Genomic DNA, 14,804 nt, shown 5'->3' on the forward strand with positions numbered 1-14,804 from the left:
TGACAAAGAGAGAACACTTTCTTTTAGCACTTTTGATGACATCATTGATTATGTCAAAGAGGGAGCTCCATTTTTGCAATGCGAAGATAAAAATTTACGAATCTATGGGTGAGCATTGCATAGCGCAGATCCATTTTTGCAACACGAAGATAAAAATTTATGAATCTATGGGCGAGCACTACGCGGTCGGCAATCCAAGGCTTACGACCAAGGCAACGACCAAGGCATAGACCTTGGCATACTTGGCAACAAGATACAAAGGCTTCATTGGCACTGTTGGCTGCATGCAAGAAGCTCCCACTAGCTTATAAAATAACTTCTCGGGAGGTCACCCCTGGCATTGTCGTCACCCAAGTTGTAACCTCCCCCCCCCCCCCCCCCTGTGACCCCCGTGCCTCCCCCCATAGGAACTCCCCCCCTTTTAGATTTTTTTTAAAATTTTCAAAAAAAAAAACCCTCTCCCTCTCCTCGCCGACAGCATGTCAGGTAGATAGAGAGGGAGTGAGGTGTCCAATGGGAGGGTATGCAGCCCCCCAAAAGGCAAGAGGCACCGTCCTCCCCCCACCTTATAAGGGTCATAGCAGCAAGCCCTCCAGCCGGCCCCCAGCAGCAACAACGCGCCACCACCGGTTTTGCAGCACGTTCTCCCCCCCTCGTTAGGGATAGTGCGCCCCCCCAGTGTCCGATCAGCAGCCCCCATGTGATCATTGTGAGGGAGAGAGAGTAGAAGAAGAAGAAGGAGAAGAAGAAGGAGAAGAAGAGAGAGAGAAAGAAGAGAAGAAGAAGAAGAAGAGGGAGAGAGAGAGGGAGAAGAAGAAAGAGAGGAAGAGGGAGAAGGAGAAGAAGGAGAAGAAGAGAGAGAGAGGGAGAAGAAGGAGAAGAAGGGAAAGAAGGAGAAGAGGAGGGAGAGAGGGTAAAGAAGAAGGTGAGGAAGAGGGAGAAGGAGAAGAAGGAGAAGAAGAGAGAGAGAGGGAGAAGGAGAAGAAGAGAAAGAAGGAGAAGAGGAGGGAGAGAGAGAGGGAGAAGAAGAAGGAGAGGAAGAGGGAGAAGGTTCTAGAACTTTTCCAACCTTCCCCCCCAAGCCCAATTCATGCATAGACTCCCTTTTTGTGCCTTTGGGAGTATATCTTCATCATCAGGATATGCTCAGGTGGCATTGGAGTGTTAGAGTTCTGCAATCCATTCACAAGAAGACACATCCCATCAAAGCTCTCTACCGAAGTCCGTGTATAGGATACACGGCTCCCAATAGGTGCTCCCTATTTGTACATTGCCTCTTGGCCAAGGTTCTTACGGACTTTCTCCCCACGACGCAGAGAGTCTCATAATTGAGGATGGCCCCGAAGCGGAGATCTTCCCAAGTGAATGGGAATCCCACAACCATGGACGGAGATTCGTGTCAAGATGCCACCATCCATGCAAACAGACTGCCAATGGTAAACACTAAAGTTTCTCCCCACAATCAAGTACTACTTCGATGTCTTGCTTATCTCATGAGAATAGGGGGCCATAATAAAATTCATATTGCATGGTTTGATAGGTAAAGAACCTAGGCATGAATCTAGTTACAATAGTTGTAATAATCATAAGATATTTCATGTTTATGGTCAATGAAATGATAGGTAAAATTGATTAAGGAAAACACATTATAAGATGTCGAAATGCGTGGCACAAACACTTGCATGAAGAACATTCTACTAATTAATAATAGAAGATATTTTTGTATTATACACTGAATAGCATTTAGAAAGAGCTAGAATCTTGCATTATTTTCATGAAAAGGATTGGAGCCTCGCATCGAAAGAGATAAAAATACTCCCTTATCAAAAAAATGCAATAGCATCCTAAGATTGCAAACCAGTTTTTCATGCGCAAGGATGATAGAGTACATTAAAGTAACAGTTAGATCATGCACATGTCGATATATGTTAACTTGCACACACAATGGAATTGTACGATAAACATTGTTAGAATAGTAGTTCTAAAAGAAATTCCATTTAGAGACCCTTGTCCGAACTCTAGCTGATAGATGAAGATTGGATAACCTATGGCTAATCAGGTTGGAATCTCGTTAATGTACTCTTGGTGATGTACTAACAATATGGGTTAGCACTTGGTGACCTATGATATTAGATAGCTACTCTAGGAATTGGGTTGATCTTCTACCCTAAATAGGTGGCCATGATTAATAAAGGTCAAGGTGAAATCACTTAGATCATTTAAAGGATCTAGAAGGAATTTTTTAAATTGACCTTGCAAAGCCCTAACCCAAGGGGGAGAGCAAACTTTAGGGTAATTGTTTTATGCTAAGCATGTTGCTTGGAACTGTTGAAATGGTTTCTAAGGAAGGTTGATCTTGTTAAAGATGGATTGTTGACCCAAGTTATGCTTGGTTGTCTGAAAAGGTTGTAAAAGTGTTGTGATACATCCAAGTTAAATTTTGGTTGTGCATGCAATGGGATTGCGATGCCTTGAAGCAAGAGGTTGTGCATTCAACTGTTTGTTAATGTGGTTTTGGATGTTAACCCAAGTGGGGTGTGGTTGATGATTTCATAGCCGGGTCTGTGATGACTGATTGACATGGAAACAAAAGGGATGTCTTCCCTAGTAATTGTTTTTAAGCTGATTTCTTCAGCTGTGGTTGATTTCCTAAAGGGATAATTAAAGAAGGATGGCGCTAGCTACCCCCTGTGAACTGCCAAACCCTAACCAAGGGGATTGTGAATCCGTGCCACGAATGTGGACTGAATCTGCCATGAGAGGTCTCTTCATGGAAATTACTTGGCGTAGGAGGACGCTTGGGTGCCAGTGGGGGCTCTGGTTGTAAATCCCAATGCCTCCGGGCCCTACACAGTGTTCTACATGACTCGAGATGGGATCTCAAGGCCTTGATACTAGTTACAAGGTGGAATCTTAGTAGGATAAACCTTCGGGTTTTGTTGCTAGGAGATGGAAGGATTTTTCTGCGGAGGCAAAAAGGAACACTTAATTCTCGTATATGGGCAGGAGACAAACATTAATCTGAAGATAAGTTAAAGAAGTGTTTGATCTTGTTTTATCTTGACTTCATGTCAGAGCCCTAAATTACGTAAAGGAACCTGTGATTAACAGGTTAATTAAGGAAGCTACTTTTATGTGTCAAACATAATGTGGTAGGTAATTAGATAACTAAAACAACCCCCGAGGGAAGAGTGGTGGATGTGACCAATGGGTCTATCCTACGGAAGGGTGGTCTCGGTTAGCCGAGAGCTTTCCTCAAAGGAAATGTTAACGAGAAATGTTAGGAAAAGTCAGACGATGACCTTAGAACTTGTAAGTTGAAGCCCTGGCTCATACCGTTTTAGGGGATTGTGGGACTATACCCTACAGGCAGAGAGGTCGAGCGGTGCCTCCCTCTTGTTTCCCATTCTCTTTGAACCAAGTGCGGTATGAGTCTGCTTGGGTCCAGTTGTATCTACGCAAAGTGGAGCAGCTGTCGAGCTAGAGGGCTGTTAGGAAGGCTCGATTACAAGGAACCCGGACTTCAGGTCGATCCTAGTGGGAACGGCCCGATTAGTTCCATTGCGGGGCAGACTCGAGGGATCCTAGTTGGCAAACCCCATGACATTCCTTGGGAGTGCCGGGCGGCCTCTTCTAGATATATCTCTCGATGGACTGCTAAGACATGTCCCGCGATTTGAGGAGCGGGCACATTACACAAGTACACTTAATTGCCCAGTGACTATCAACTAGGCTAGTTCTTTTTGTTGTTCTATACTACAAACATAGTTTTAAGAAGCTAGTCTTGGGAGGGTCTCCCAAGTCTTTCTTCCATGAATTGGCATATAATACCTCATTAATAATAAATATTATCTTCATAGTGAGAGTTAGTTTCATAAATCAATTTTCTTTGGAATGTATATGCACATTAAAATAAACTAAGTAATGGGGACATTACATATTGCAACCAATCCTAAAAAGATAAAGGTTATTGTTGTTATGAGTTTGCCACATACTCCTAAAGAAGTCCATAGCTTTCTGTCATTAGTGGGATACTATTCAAGATTTACTAATGTACTAGCAGAGAGGACATTTCCATTAATGAATCTACTATCCTTTAGCTATTGGTTTGTTTGGAATGACCCATGTTAAGTGTCCTTTGAGGATGTAAAGTAGAAACTAGTGAAAGCGCTAGTCTTGAAAGCACCCAAAAGAGGTGAGGTCTTTTATATATTTTTGGCTACCACAATGCATAGCATCAGTTGCTATCTAGCACATATTTGGGAGAAGAAGTGGTATCATCCAATTGCATTTGCTAACCATAAATTGGAGAATATATCCGAGATAAATTACATCTACATAGAGAAGCTGTGCCTTGGGATGGTATTTGCAACAAAGAAATTCAAGCATTACATTCTTTATGAAAAGTGGTGTTTTATATAAAGACGGAGGGGTTGAGGCTATTAATGAATAAGTTGTAGCCGCTTGACCTCCTAGCAAAGTGATTAATCACTTTGTAGAAGTTTGATTACAAAATCAAGAGTAAGCCACCGAAGTTGTAGGGAATCGTCGAATGTTTTGTGGATTTTGAGGAGCCGAAGGAAATTTTAATTGAAGGTAGTGACCTTGAGGGTCTATTCAAAATTGATATGGCTTCCATTCCATCTTGGTGTACTACCATAATGCACTATCTATCTACATGAGAGAGTGGAGCCGCTTTGTCAAAGGCGAAGAAGAGGAAAATTAAATAGCAAGATTTAAACTTTACCTTGTTTGTAGAGGAACATTATATCGATAGGGGGTTAATGATGTTTTATCGCTGATGTGTTATGCTTGATGAAGTTTTGTTTATCTTGGAAGAGCGTCATAACTCCAGTTGTGGAGGACACTTTGCTAGATGGTTGACTACATAAAAATATTTAAGAGCTGGATATTGGTGGCTGTCCATTTTCTAGGATGCATTTGCATATGTCAAAAGATGTGATGTATGTCAAAGATATGATAGTAGGGAGAATAGGAAGTGCCCATTGACTCCTATTATGGCTATACTACCATTCAAGAAATGGGGGAGCAATTCTATGGGTCCTATTACCCCATCATCCTTTCATAAAAGAGGTATATCATAGTGGCAACTGATTACTTTATAAAGTGGTTAATAGAAGCAGGAGCGAGGAAGAAGGACAATGCAAAAGAGACTACTAGCTTTCTGCTTGAGAAGATTATTTATTGATTTGGTTTGCCAACGAAGTTAGTGTTGGATTGCGGAACCCATTTTCTAAATAAGGTGATTAAGATTTTGAAGCATAGAAGATTAAGTACAATAAAATGACGCCTTATAATCCATAGGTGAATGGGCAAGTTGAAAGTACCAATAGACAACTTGTGGGTATTCTATCAAAGATAGTATCAGAAAAGAAACGAGATTGGGATAAGAAGCTATATGTGGCTATGTGGGCATATAATATGACCTTTAAGCAAGCTACCGGCCACACCCCATTCAAGTAAGTTTATGGTGAGGAGTGTATACTACCCCTAGAGATCAAGTTACTGACTATAAGATTTGCAATTAACCATTCTTTGGAGAACAAAGATGCACTCTAGATCTTTGAGCACTTTATGACTTTAGCACACCTCGATGAACTCAAATTGCAAAATCTATTACATCACGAGGTAGCTAAGAATTGAATGAAATAGCCTCATGATTTAAAAGAAAAGAAGTAAACCTTCAAGAAAGGGAAATTAGTTTTATACTATGATGCATGTAGGGAGTTGTTTCCTAGGAAACTAGAACCTAAGTGGGACGGTCCCTACAAAATAGTTAGAATCAAGAAAAATAAGTCCACAACATTACTAGCATATTTGTACACACTAGAGTTTAAAAATAAGATTTATCTAAATAAGATTAAGCCTTATTATCTTTAGGTATTAATGAGATAATTATCTTGCACGTCAAGGCTAAATCAATTTGAAACTTGCAAGAGAGGCTAAACAAAGCTACCATCAAGGAAGACTTGTTCGGTGAAGCAAAGGTTATAAAGTGATTGAGAAAGAGGACGAGACATTTGTTTGGGAGATCAGAGTCTTTTGCCACCATCACTGCTTAAGGATTTTGACAAGCATCCTTTGTTAAAACATGGATCTAGGACATGGCAATGCAGAAGCTATGGAGGTTGGAAGACAAAGACTAATGGGACCTAAAATGGGCCCGCACTGGCTATGGCACTAGCTGGACCTCATGCACACAATGGACAACCCTGTTGAGATGACAAGCTCAACACATGCGGACATTAATGATGGACCGCCTGGTTAGATGGGTCCACACGTCTACACTTAGCATGTCGGTGGTAGTTATGACTCACACATGGCCACTGACTCATTACTTATTATATTCAGGTTGTTACACCTATTTACAGCTGGCATAGTTATAGTGCCAGTCGACTAGTGTAGTCGGTTATGCATTGTTTGACTTAGTAGGCCACTTTCCTTTATGTTGTATCTTAACTATACTTTGTGTACATTGTAAAGTGTGTGGAAGAAGAAGAAGAAATTAGCAAGAAAACGTTTTGGCCTCCATCTCTCTTCTTGTCTCTTGAGTGAGCTTCTCTTTGTGCATTCTGTGTGTGTTCGGCGCAGCATCTTGAGCAAGTCCCCCCACCACGTGATTCTTGACATGGTATCAGAGCCGCACCACTGAGAGAGGCTGATTTTGAAGGCTGAAGTGAAGGAGAAGAAGCAAGGTTTGAGCAAGCAAGCCACGGGTAAGAAGCTCTCCCATCCTTCCACTCTTTCTCTTGGATAGTGCCTGTGGAGGCACCGGAAGCAGGGCAGAGATAAAATCTCAGATTGCAGTGAGATTGCATCTGAGGCCATTTCAAGCCCCGCTTTAAAGCCACAAGATTGCGCACAGCAGTTTCAGGGTACACTACAACTTCGACTGTATTGAACGAAAGTGGGTGCGCAGGTTACATATTTCAGATCTGTAAGTTCAAAGGTGTTTACCACCGAGTAAACACCTGGTTTATCTGCAAACTGGTTGTAGATTTCATGTATTGTTGAGCAAACAGTGAAAAAGGCTGTCTGGTGTATTGTTGTGCACTACAGGTCGAGGGTTGCAAAAGATTTGCTTGCTGTTTGGTATTAATTTTGTGATAATGGTAGAGAACAGTGGAAGCCCCATCATTGAGAAGCTCGATAAGAACAACTACCCTTCATGGAAGTTCTGTGTCACGAACTTCCTTATTGGAAAAGGCCTCTACAAGTTTGTTTTAGGTGAAGAAAAGGAGCCGGAGGTGAGTGATCCTCCAATTGCAGAAGAGACAAAGGCATGGAAGGAATGGAATGCAAAAGACAAGAAGGTCATGTATTGGTTGTCAGCAGTAATTGACAATAATATGCTGGGACATATCAGAAATGCAGAGAATTCATATGCAGCTTGGACCATACTTGAAAGTATGTTTTCTATAAATATGAAGGCACGAAAGATTCAACTCAAGCAAGAGTTGAATACATTGAAGAAAGGGAAGATGTCTATGAATGAGTATGCATTGAAGGTAAGGAGCATTGCAGATGCCTTGGCAGCGATTGATGCAATGCCCGATGATGATGATTTGGTGTCATCTACCTTGGGTGGACTTAACAATGAAAAGGCTTGGAAGTCTTTTGTAACTTCCGTATATGTTAGAAAGCCATTTCCAGATTTTGATGAGTTGGTCTCCCTTATGATCTGAAGAGGTCAACATGCAGAGTGAGACATCTGAAAAAAGTGGTGAACAGGTCCAAGCTTTCTACTCCAGTTTAGGAAGGAGACGTGGCAGGTTGTCTTCAAGAGGCCGTGGTACAGGACGTGGTAGTGACAACTAGCAAAACAGATTGAATCAGCAAGTTGGTGATATGCAGGTTTCAGGAGGTCATGGTAACTTTAGAGGCAGGGGGAGCTTTAGAGGAAGAGGTGGATGGCAGAACAGAGGTTCTAACAACTCTGGTATTGTGTGTCACTACTGTGGCAAAACAGGTCATATTGCAGCCCAATGTTATGCTAAGAAAGATGATATCCGTAGTGGTAAGTTGCAGCAAGGAAACTATGCATCGTCTTCATGACAGAATGAAGACAAAAATGAACGTCTGTTTGTTATGCAGCATATGCTGAATGCTGTTACAGGAAAGGGAACACATGATGATGTTTGATATGTTGAATCAGGTGCATCCAATCATATGACCAGCCATGCAGAATGGTTTGGAGAGATGCAGAATTTGCAAAATACAGGTTATGTGCAGACGAGTGATGATTCATGCCACCCAATTTCACACATTGGAAAAGTTCCCTTGTCTTTGCATGATGGTAAGACAAAGAGTCTTTTAGATGTATTACATGTGCCATCTATCACAAAGAACTTGGTGTTAAAGGAATTGAGATGTCCTCATCTTGAGAAGGTCTGGGGGTATTGTTGGTTGAGAGTATGTTCATCCATCCAAGTGGCATCCTCTTCAGGATAATCTTTCCACTGGTTGAGGTATTCCCTCAAGGTCCTGGATCTCAAATGCCTCTCCCGAACATCTAGGATTCGATCCGACCGTAGCTCAAGGACTCCTTGGCTAGGCATTACAACTTGTTGATCATCAAGCACGTGACTAGGGTTATATTCTTCCAGTACTTCAATCCATCGATGTTGCCTCATATTGAGCTCATTCTGGGTAAAAATCCATTTAAGACTTTTATGATCCGTCACTAAGGCAAATTTGTTACCCAGCAAGTAGTGTCTCCAAAGTTTGAGAGCATGGATGATAGCCAACAGCTCCAGATCATGGGTAGCATAGTTCCTTTCATGGCTCTTCAGTTTCCTTGAAGAGTATGCTACGGAGTGACCTTCTTGTAAGAGCACACATCCTAAGGCAAGTGTGCTAGCATCACTTATCACTTCAAACTCCTTAGTAAGATCAGGAAGTTTCAGGATGGGTGCTGATACCAAGCTTTGCTTTAGTTTATCAAAGCTGGTCTGTTTAGCAGGTGACCATACAATTGATACTTGCTTCTTTAGTAGATCAGTCAGAGGTGCTGCAATCAAAGCATATTTTTTGATAAAGATCCTGTACCATCCTGTCAATCCAAGAAAACTACATATTTCTTTGACAGAAGTTGGTGTTGGCCACTCCAGAACGTCTCTGAACTTGGCCGAATCTACTGAAATTCCTTCGGCAAATACAATGAATCCCAGATATTCAATCTGTCACTTGAAAAATGCACACTTCTTCTTCCTGGCATAAAGCTTGTGCGCCCTCATTGTTTCAAGGACAATGCGAAGCTAGGGTTCATGATCTTTTTCTTGATTGGAGTAGACTAGGGTATCGTCAAAGAAGACGAGTATGAAGTCATCAAGATAGGGCCTAGAGATATCCTGCATTAACCTGTTGAAGGTTGTAGGAGCATTTGTCAGCCCGAATGACATGACTAGGAATTCAAAGTGTCCTTACCTTGTGCTGAATGCAATCTTTGGGATATCTTCTTCCCTGATTCTTATCTGATAATATCCAGACCTGAGATCTATCTTGGAGAAGATCTTTGCACCTTGAAGACGGTCAATAAGTTCATCTATTCTTGGAATAGGGTATTTGTTTTTAATGGTCGATTGATTCAACCCTCTGTAGCCAATGCATAGCCGAAGCGTTCCATCTTTCTTCTTCTGGAATAGCACTGGAGCTCCCCATTGCAAACTGCTAAGATGGATGTAGCCTTGGTCTAACAGTTGCTTGAGTTGCTCCTTCCGCTCAATCGCTTCTAGGATGGACATCCTATATGGTCTCTTTGCGGGACTGGTGTAGCTCCTTGCACTAGCTTGATTTCATGATCGACTTCCCTTTGAGGAGCAAGTTCTGTCAGCTCTTCAGGGAATACGTCTGCATATTCCGTTAACCATGAAGGTTCTCCCCTAGATTCCTGATTCTGATCTAGCTTATTTAGCTTAATCAAATAGACAGGTAGGCCCTTCCTAACTCCTTTTATTATCCGTGTTGCTTTTGCCAGCTGAATTTTTGGCTTACCAGCCTCTCCTTGAGTTGTGACTAGTTCCCCTTCAGAATTTCGAAAGGAGACTTGCCCTTTCCACAGTGAATGTGGGCATCATTGGGTATTAGCCAATCCATTCCGAGCAAACATTCGTGGACACCTAAGTTCATTACCTTGAATCTGACCAAAGTCGGCTTTCCATCCAGTAGGAATTCCACCTTAGCAGTTTGCCTGGTACAAAAGACCTCTCGACCATTCGCTAATTCCACAAGTAAAGTAGGTGCATCTATTGAGGCTATTCCTAATATTTTGCACAGACTGGTGAAATGAAGGAATGTGTACTGCCACAATCAATCAAGGTTTTGAAGCTTTTACCTTGATAATCTGATGCAGTTTGAATCGCCGAGAATTGGCGATTCGGGCCTTTCTTGTGAAGAGCGGCATGAACCGTTGCCCTCTCAATGTCAGCTTCCATGGATGGGTCTTCCTCATCACCCAGATCCTTGTTGGCAACACTGGAGGTTCTGCCTTTGGCCATAATGGTGGCTCCTTGGCCATGGATGGCTCCTTGGAATGGCCCTTGACGTTGTCCTCTGCTAAGCTTGGGACACTGCCTTTTAAAGTGACCAGGCTCGTTGCAATGGAAGCAATGGAGATTGCAGCCATTATCTTGTGTAGGAACAAAGTTGTTGATAGTGTTGGCCCTAGCTTTCTTCCTTTGTCCCTGATTTTGGCCTTGCGCTCTCTTAGCCTAAGACCTATACATTCCCTTGTTCTGATCCTTGTAAGACCAAGTCTTATTATTCCTTGGCTTGGTCTGCACCTCCTGTATTATGGGTGCAGCTCGAATGAGTACATCTTATAGGCCCATTGGGCGCATTGATTCCAAGCGAGTGTTAATGGGTGGATTCAACCCAGCACAAAACTTTGACACTTGTTGTGTCATATCCATTTGTGGTGCGTACTTTAAGAGAGAGACGAACTTTGAATAATATGCATCCAGGGATAGTCCAAGCTACTTTAATTCATAAAATTCGTTCATCTTCTATGTGCAGTAGGCAGGTGGTAGATATCTCCCTCGCACAGCTTTTTTAAGCTTCTCCCAAGTAACTGACCATTCCAAGATCCCTTGGTCTCTGCACCATTGTTTCCACCAAAGTCTTGCTTCGCCGGTAAGCTTCAGTTTGGTGAGCATAGCTTGGTTAGCAAGTGTAGTTCCTGCTACCTCAAAATAATCCTCCATGGACTCGATCCAGATCTCAGCATCAGTTTGGATAGTCCTTCCCTTACCATCGAATTCAGGTGGCTTGATTTGTTTGAGAAGAAACTTCTTCTCTTGAATTACAGCCGTACTTAGAGCAGGGGTCGGACTAGGAATCTACACTTGAGGCTGCGCCTAGGCAATAAGATTCTTTACGTTAAAAACTTGCTAAGCATTTCTCACATTACATTAATATACCCAGTTCAGCTTTTAGCCAAGTGACCTAATCACTTAACTCCTTTACCAACACTTACAGCCATGACAGATAGTGATAAAAAATCTTATTCAATCATGGTTAGCAAGTGTAGTTCCTGCTACCTCAAAATAATCCTCCATGGACTCGATCCAGATCTCAGCATCAGTTTGGATAGTCCTTCCCTTACCATCGAATTCAGGTGGCTTGATTTGTTTGAGAAGAAACTTCTTCTCTTGAATTACAGCCGTACTTAGAGCAGGGGTCGGACTAGGAATCTACACTTGAGGCTGCGCCTAGGCAATAAGATTCTTTACGTTAAAAACTTGCTAAGCATTTCTCACATTACATTAATATACCCAGTTCAGCTTTTAGCCAAGTGACCTAATCACTTAACTCCTTTACCAACACTTACAGCCATGACAGATAGTGATAAAAAATCTTATTCAATCATGTGGGCATTGCCCTTTTGAGTACATTTATTTTGGGAAGGTAGAACAAGTTGATTGGCACATCATTTTGAGGAAAATACGATTGTGTTACATTCAGCTACGGGGATTGAGTAATAATATGGAGAGGGGTCATGGATTTTCAGGAATCGATAGGTCATAGGAAGCTCGGGGTATCCCTTCCTTTGATACCGGTTCTTCTCATAACGTCCTAGGACCTTGATTCTGTCGGTAGGGATTATTCGAGTCACTTTCTCGTACACATACTTGTTCTGCTTGACCTTCCGACCGCCGACATGTAGGGTTGTTTTTGCGTGAGCCTCGACAAAGATGAACAACTTTACGATCTTTAAATCCTCCATCCACTTGATTCTCTTCAAGTTGGTCTAAAGGTACAAAAGTCGGTGGGCTGTTATGTAATATATCCCTGATTCACCAGTCCATCTCCGTTTCATGTATAGGGGTAAAGGATTGTAGATGCGGTCTAGAATATTCATCATGCCTAGCCTCCGTCGATAATTCGAAGCATGCGTTGCAGTCATAAACATAACCTGGAACACCAAGAATTTGTTCCATGCTTCGCGACTTTGCAACCTAGCATCCATAAGAAGTAAGGAAATGTTCTTAACGACAACATTGCTCTACTTTCCCTCATTAAGTTCCCTTATAAATATTAGATCCCGTTGGTTGGCTCTAATACCAACTGTAACATGTCCCCCTGTCCACTTGTAGGACACATCTTAGTAGCCCATCGGAAAGAGAGTCTAGAAAGCGCCGCCCGGCACTCACAAGAAATGTCACGGCGTTTATGATGAAGGTCTTCCCGAGTTTGCCACGAAGCGGAAGCATCTGGCTATTCCCACTTAGGACTGACCTGAATTAGAGTTTTTCTAATAGTCAAATTTCTAGGAGGTAGCTAGCGTCACAACCAGTTTGTGTAGAACATCAGGGTCGAAGCATATTTATATTGCACTTGGTTTAAGGAGAATGGAAAACGAGAGGGATGGAAGCTCGACCTCTCTGCCTGTAAGGCATAATCCCATTCCGTTCCCCTAAAACAGCATAAATCGAGACTCTATCTCTATTGATTCTAGGTCATTGTTACTTCGCTGTCAATTCCTTTGAGAAAAGTTCCTGACCAATCGGGACTACCCTTCCATAGGACGGACCCAGAGTCATGTCCACCGCACTTTCCTCGAGTTGCTTAGTTATCTAATTACCTACCACATTTAGTTTGACAAGCAAAAATAGCTTTCTTAATTAACCATTTAATCACTGGTTCTTTCACGTAGCTTACGCACTGACACAAAAAAACAATACCAAGCAAGTTTCTTTTTCAACATTTGATCTTTATTTATCATAGTCTTTGGAATACATTAAATATCTAGCCCGAAGGCTATCCCAGCAATCCTTAGGGATTGCTATTCCAAGTTTCGCCCGTTGACTAGTATGCAAGCCTCAAGATCCCATCTCGAGTCACGTCAGCCTCTTGTGCAGGATCCGGAGGTAAGGAATTTATGGCCAGAGCCTCCCCTGGCACCCAAGAGTCCTCCTACTCCAAGTAGCACCCACGGAGAGACCTCTCACGGTGGGTTCAGTCCACGTACCCGGTGCGGCTATCAACCCCCTTGAATAGGGTCAAGCAAACAGTCAGAGGTAGCTGATACTGCCTCTCCCTCCAGGATTTTTAACTTGAAGCATTAGTTATTTTTCTTGAAATTAGTTCCTTGAGCAAAGAAGTATAAATAGTGCACCTAAGTGTACAATCACGAGCATTCCAGTGGTCGTTCGTACGGCCAACTGCTAAGGTGTGATTTCTTCTCCCCGAATACTTCCAGCACTCGATCTTGGATCAATCGTGACTTGGCAAGATCCCAAGGGTTTCGTAAGCTAAGTTGCTTGTTTATCCTTTTTCCTTGGGTTAGGGTTTATACCCTGTTGACCCAAATTGTCACTACCTTAGGTTTCCTTATATTATGGTCAATAATTCCTGGACAACCCCGTTGTCCTAACTTGGTTGGTCAATTGCTTACTTGGCAATTCATAACTACCCTAGCTTGACAAATTAGTCCCAAGGAAGAGTGTTATAGCAGGATGACTACTCAATTTCTAGAAAATTAGACTTGTAATTAGAACTCGCCAAACTTGGTCTAAGGTGTAGCAGTACTATTTTGTGATTTAGACACAAGAGCATATGACGTTGCAGCTTGTAGCACGAGATAGGTGCCAGTATCTAACTTGGGAGATTATATCTTTCATCGTACGGTATTTCTTGATCAAGAATACCTTTGATCAAGATATAGGGTTTGGGAGTCCTATTGACCCAATCCAAAACCCTAACCCTACTAGGCTTGATAAACGTTTTGGCCCTAGGGTCCCTATGTTCCTTGCAGAAGTCTATCATTTGGTCATTTGATCCTTAGGGTGAGAACCCTAAATCATTCTTATACAGGCGATTTGATAACCTTAACATTTTGTAAATGTGGGTAGAACTTTTAAGATCGAAAATATTAAATCGACATCCTAAGTGCGATACTAAGCAGAATTTTATAATGGCTTAACCCTACCTAGCACATTGAGGTGATCGTCATATGCTATCTAATCATACCTTTATGAATTTCATGTAAGCTACTCAATTACACGCAAATTACTTAGTTGATCTAACCAACCTATGTTTAAAGATGATCTTCTCTTTAAAGATGCAAATACTTTCTTCTAAACTTGCAAGTTCTTCCCTTAAAAGATGTAAGTAACTGCAAGATGTATGAGATGTATCATTCCATGCGAATATGCAATTTCAAGTCCATAGACCTTTTGCCCTTATGCAACTATAGAATCTATACTGATCTTTCTTTCCCTTGCCCTATAGTCTTTTCATATCAAGACTACCTTCAAGGGCAAGAAAAAGGAGGTTACATTCAA

The sequence above is a fragment of the Lygodium microphyllum genome, chromosome 16 (genome assembly GCF_053477565.2).
Source record: "Lygodium microphyllum isolate KBCC chromosome 16, Lygodium_microphyllum_v1.1.10, whole genome shotgun sequence".
Lineage (NCBI taxonomy): Eukaryota > Viridiplantae > Streptophyta > Polypodiopsida > Schizaeales > Lygodiaceae > Lygodium > Lygodium microphyllum.